The sequence below is a fragment of the Populus euphratica genome, unplaced genomic scaffold (assembly GCF_000495115.2).
Source record: "Populus euphratica unplaced genomic scaffold, PopEup_1.0 scaffold438.1, whole genome shotgun sequence".
NCBI classification, from domain to species: domain Eukaryota; kingdom Viridiplantae; phylum Streptophyta; class Magnoliopsida; order Malpighiales; family Salicaceae; genus Populus; species Populus euphratica.
In genome coordinates this window covers 86,931-92,945 of record NW_011500097.1, presented here as the reverse complement: position 1 = coordinate 92,945, position 6,015 = coordinate 86,931, and positions in this window count along the sequence as shown.

The following is a 6,015-nucleotide window of genomic DNA, read 5'->3' as shown; positions in this document are numbered from 1 at the left end:
TAGTAAAGGTGGGAAAATGGGTGGTTACTTCAAGTTATGTAAACATGTTCAGCTTGGTCCTTATACATTTTTTTCAACTCCTTTGTTTTTTAAAATTTCAATTTTAATTCATAACTTTATTTTTCTTGTTTCAATTTATAATTTAAGAGGGGGGAGAGGAGGTCATTGTTTTTTTTGTTAACCTCTTTGTTTTTTCTTTCCCAAATTGGTTTAATTTTTACTTTATTAACTAATAAGATTTTAGTATATTTTTCCAATGTTAGGAGACATTCTTTATACATGTAACCCTGCTTGAAAAAATTCTTTAATTTTATTAAATTGTTTTCCTAAGCATTTTTTTCATTATGTTATTCTAAATAGTCCAATTGTTTTAAACAAAGAAAACCATAAAAAAAAATTGAGAAACAAAAACCTAATTAGTTGACTAGAGAGTTCAAAAAAATTCTAACCCAATTTAATTTTGATTTTAAAATTTTGAAATTGATTGAAGTAGGTTGATTTAATTTAAATTAAAAAAATTTAAAAAAATATTATTAACCTTAGTATTTTTATTTTAATTTAGATTATATTTGAGAGTGTGATATTAATAATTTATAGATTTGCATTCCACAATGTACCCTACTTATGGCTTATCCTGCATCTCACAAGCACAACCAACTAGAGGTGATCATTTTCAGTTCGGTTCGGTTTTTATATTAAAAAATGAACCAAACCGACATTATTAATTTTAAAATTTTAAAACCAAAACCGAACTGAAACCGGTTCAAACCGAAAGGTTTCGGTTCCATTCAATTCGGTTTTTGTTGTTCAAAAACCGGTAAAACCAAAAAGAAAATCTCGATGCCTAGTGCTCACAAACTCCAACTACAAGCAAATCTCGATGTCCAGTGCCCACAAATTACAAGCAAATCTTGGTTTATGTTGTTCAAGAACACATATCTGCCAACAAACTACAAGAAAATTATAACATAATAATAAAAAAAATAAAAACCCATAAGATGCAGACTGCAGAGATGAACTTGAAATGGAATTAAAATTTTAATCATCAAAAAGTTGTCTATTTTTTTTATCTGTCCATATAATTTAATTAAAGTAAATGTTGATGTAGGAGTGAACTTAAAAAAATGAGATGAGAGATAAAGGGAAAAGAAGAAGGGCTACGGGAGATGAAAGACATGGAGAAAAAAGGGAAAGGGAAGGGGGCTAAGAAAAGATGATGAGAAGTAGGGAGAAAAAAAAAAAAAAGGGAGGGAGGCTGTGAAAAGATGATGAGAGGCAAAAAAAAAGGAGGGGGGTGTCAACTGCACTTTAGGTCTAAGGTTTTTTCTATTTATATTTGATTTTTTTAAATTCTAAAATAGTTGAATCGGTTCGGTTCAATCGGTTTTAGACTTTGAAAACAAAACCGAACCAAACCGAAATTTTTTTATGATTTTTTAATTGATTAATTTAGTTTTTTTCAGTTTGATTTTTTAATTATTTTTTTAATTTTTTTGGTTCATTGAATTTATTAGTTTTTTTCTCACCCCTGCGACCAACATATATGCAAAGGCAACCATAGCTTTTCTATTCTACTACTTGTATTTTTTCCTAAATAATTCTATTCGTGGCTTTACGTGGCGTTGCCTTAGCAATAAATAAATCCCATGCTGTCCTCATACCCTCTATTATTGAAGGCAAGACTGATTGGACAGCTCCGAACGAAGACAAGAGGAGCTGACAAGTTGGAATCTTTCAAAGACGACGACGGGAGAGCACTGAGACGACGACAACATATGCTCGATGCAATAAACTACACTTATTTTACAAGTGCTGTCAACTCTCTTAAAAGCAAAGCAAGAAAGTTAGGTTTAATGCTACATCAAAGTTCAATTACGTCAATAACTTCATCTGTTCCCAGTCGAATCTGAAAGCTATCTTCTCCCATAAGAAAAAAAAATAAAATTAATATCGCGTAACAAAAAAAATAGTTTCAATGTCAAGGCCGGTATTGAGCTTTGATTTTGCATGATTTAGACGGTGTTTGGAAATATAAATTAAGTTGTGTTTTTAAAAATTTTAATTTAAAAAAATAAAAAATTTTATATTTTGAATTGTTTTGATTTGTTAATTTTGAAATTAATTTTTTTAAAAATATATATTTAAATTATTTTACAAAACAACTGTAGTTACGTTCTCGAATAAACCATTAACTTAGAGATAGATTATTTATTCTGTGCTTATTTAGTTTGATCAGTGGTATTTTTGAATTAATTTAGGCATGGATCAAAACAAAATATCATTGGCAAAGATGTTTTTTTTTTTTAAATACATCTTTCGTGTTGTTTTCTTCTATTATTTTCATGCATTTAAATAATAAAATGTGTCCCATCGTATCTCTCAATACATTCACAACTTGAACGATGCTAAAGTTTACCTACCTGCCTGTATTTAGCATTGTGATGCGGAGAATGAGTGTTTTTTTATTTGAAAATAGTTTTTATTTTTAATATTAATATATCAAAATTAACATTAAAAAATATCATTTTTTTTTTTTTGAAAAGAAAACACTGGAGAACAAAAACAACATGGGTTCCGAGCAGAAAATAAAAGGCTGGAACTGGTGGGAAAGAAGAAAAGGCAAACGGCCAGCACGTGGATGACAAGGTGAAAGCAGTAATAGACATTTGATGACGAGTGCTGATTAAGGTAACAGCTGATTTTAAGACGAGACCTCGCAGAGTGACACTCTCGTGGCCTTTTAGAAGGACCGTAGCCCGAGATGTCTCATCGTGCCTGCCTTGTTGGGTTGGAAAGTTGTGGAAAGAAAAGAGGCTGCTTTTGTGATCCTCGCTGATGTAAGCATACGCTTGCTCACAGCCAAAAAAATCATTTTTTCAGGGATCTGCTGCCTTTAGAACCTGCTTCTGTTCCTCTTCCTCGCAGCCCCCTCCAAAGGACACATGTCCACCAAGGGCCCTCTTCTTCGACACCGCAAGACCCCTTCCACCGACATCTTCTTAAAGATTATTTTAAAATGTAGATAGGGTTGTTTTATAAAAACAATTTTATTTATAAATATATTAAAATAATATTTTTTATTTTTTAAAATATTTTATATTAATATATTTTAATTAAAAAAGTTTAAAATTTTTAAGAATGCTAATTACATCACTTTTTAAAATACCAAGAATACAAAATTACTCGCACCATGACATATCTTGTTAAACTTGTAAAATAAATAATAAAATTAAAATAATTTTATAAAAAATAAGTAAAAAATATAAATTTTAAAAAATAAAAAAATTTAGTTAAAAAACATTATTTCAATAAATAGTATTTTAATATATTTATAAGATACGTAGAAATAATGATTTTCTAGAAAAATGGTACAATGACATTTTGTTAGGCAGTTTTGCTGGAAAATGTAACATAAAAATTAAAAAGTTATAATAATAATTTTTTTTGCTGGAAAATGGTATAATGCTATTTAATATTTTTTTCAAGTATTTTTTGTTTAAAAATATATTAAAATAATTTTTTTATTTTATTTTTAAAAATTTATTTTTAATATCAACACATTAAATATAATTAAAATTTATAAAAAATATTTTTTTAAAAAATAAAATTTTTAAAACTCTAGCTTGTACGCTACGATAGAAAACCACTGTAGCTTTCCCATGCTTTTTACTTTCTCATCTTTAATATATTATTATATTATATTATAATTATAATTATAATTATATTATAATATATACTAAAAATTAAATGAAATGTTTTTTAATTTTTTTGTTTGATATCGGGTTTAATATGTTAGCCTGATTTAACAAGTTAACCCAATTTTTTTTCTTTTTACTGAATTTTTTTCACTTAGTTTAGTTTGATAATGTTAAATTTCCTTATATTTAATTGTCAGACTTTCATGACACGTATTTCAAGCTTAACGAGTTAACTTGGTTTGATGAGTTAGCCCGATTAATTTTGGGTAAACCTGTCAATTATTTTATTCTATTTAGTTATCAAACTTTCATGACGCGAATACTAGGTTTAACGAGTTAACCTGATTTAAAAGATTAACTTAGTTAATTCAGATTTTTTTTCTTTTTCTTTATTAGTTTTTTTTCTTCCTATTGGTTTTTTTCTTTGATTTTTCTTTTTAATTAATATATTTAATTATCACACTTTTATGATATGAGCTTATAGTTAGACTCACATCTAATGCTCCAGGGTCTGGTATTGCAGTCAGACTCACTCAAACTTGAGTCATATAAGTTTAATGTTATTATTAACAACACAACCAAAAGATTGATGTCTTCTTCCAAGTGCAGAAGTGTCGAAGTAATAAATAACCTAGCAAGACTGAAGTTGAACCATAGGGAAATTAATTGTATAAATTATAGATAACAATAATACAACAACAACAATAATAGTAATAATAATAATAATAATAATAAAAGAACAAGAAAAAGAAGAAGAAAAAGAAGTTGATGAGAACTTTAAGATGAAAGATTAATGTAATGATTAAACAATGATAATAACAAATGTCAAGGTTAGAGAATCTGCTAATGGTATGTCAAACAAGTATAGTATAAACTCTTATTATTCAATTGGAAACCACACACAAAAGAGGTTCAAATCAAATTATAAATTATTAACATGATTAAATTAATTATTTTATTCGATTAATGCTAATACTTGTAAATCTTGTTTAGCATTCATAATTATAACTTATGTTAACAACAAATCAAATTCCTTTCATAGCTCAGGTGTCGGTTATACCATACAATATGAGCTATGAAAGTGTCAAGCATTTGTTGTACCAAGTGTTATACAACATAAATCTAAATTAATCATTTAACAAGCAAAGTATTAAAGAGTGAACAAGATAATAAATATAAAACATGTTAGTATTAAACATTAAAGTTTATATTAAGTTTACATTGTACTGATTTTTATACCATTAGTGTAATCTTTTCACCTTAATATAATAAACTTAGCCAAACATAATGAAAGAAAGAAAAATAAATAAACAAAATAAGAACATAAATACGATAAAAGTTAACTAAGTAAAGGAAAAGAAATGAAAGGCATAAACTTGATATTAATGAAAACAAAACCTAAACATTACAAAAATACAAAGAGAGAAAGCAAAAGTATGATCTTGATCTGGAGACCAAGATACCTAAATACATGGCAAATGCGGGGCAAAATTAGGGATTATTGATTTGATGACTAATTAGTGAGTAGGTGGTCAACTCTTGACTTGGTGATAATCCTTATCTTTTTTTGTCTGCTCAAAACGTTATTGATAACATCAGAATTGGAACCACTTGAAAACATGAATGTTGTAGGAAATTGTCTCAGCTTTCCAGGAAAAAAAATAGAGGTCATTTGGATTTTTAGAACTCCAGATATGGGCCAAACACTGAACAGTGCTCATGCTATATGATAGATTCAAACTTCTTTGTTGTCGCTACAATTTGGACTTGAAAATGTCATTTTTAAATCTTGGACTCCATATGAAAGTTGTAAGCCTATATCTTACCTTTTCATCCATATAAAATAGACTTAAATCCGAGATCTACAGCTCCAGATATGATCCAATTACCGAACAGTGTTCTGGTTTCGACTACACCAATCTTTTCTAAGTTTGGTCATCTCTTTGTCCTTTCAATTTCAGTTCTTAAACTCATCAATCAATTCTTTTATTTATATGATAGGCCTGCATTTAAAATGAACATTTACCACAAATTAAAGGTATATTGTATTATTAGATATGTTATTATAAAATATATTTCAGTTAAGGAGTTATTGATATTTTGAATGCAAAATGATAATATAAAACCTTGATAAAAATGCATTTTTAAGTACTAATAAATTAATATTATAAATAGTATTTTTGGGTCAAGCGTTGTAGCTAGACCCAAGACTTTTGAGTATATCTTTGCAGAAAAACCTAACACTCTTAGATCTTAACTTTTTTTTATATTTTTTATGTAAGAAAAAAAATTAACCTGTGGCGTATGCTTTTATTTT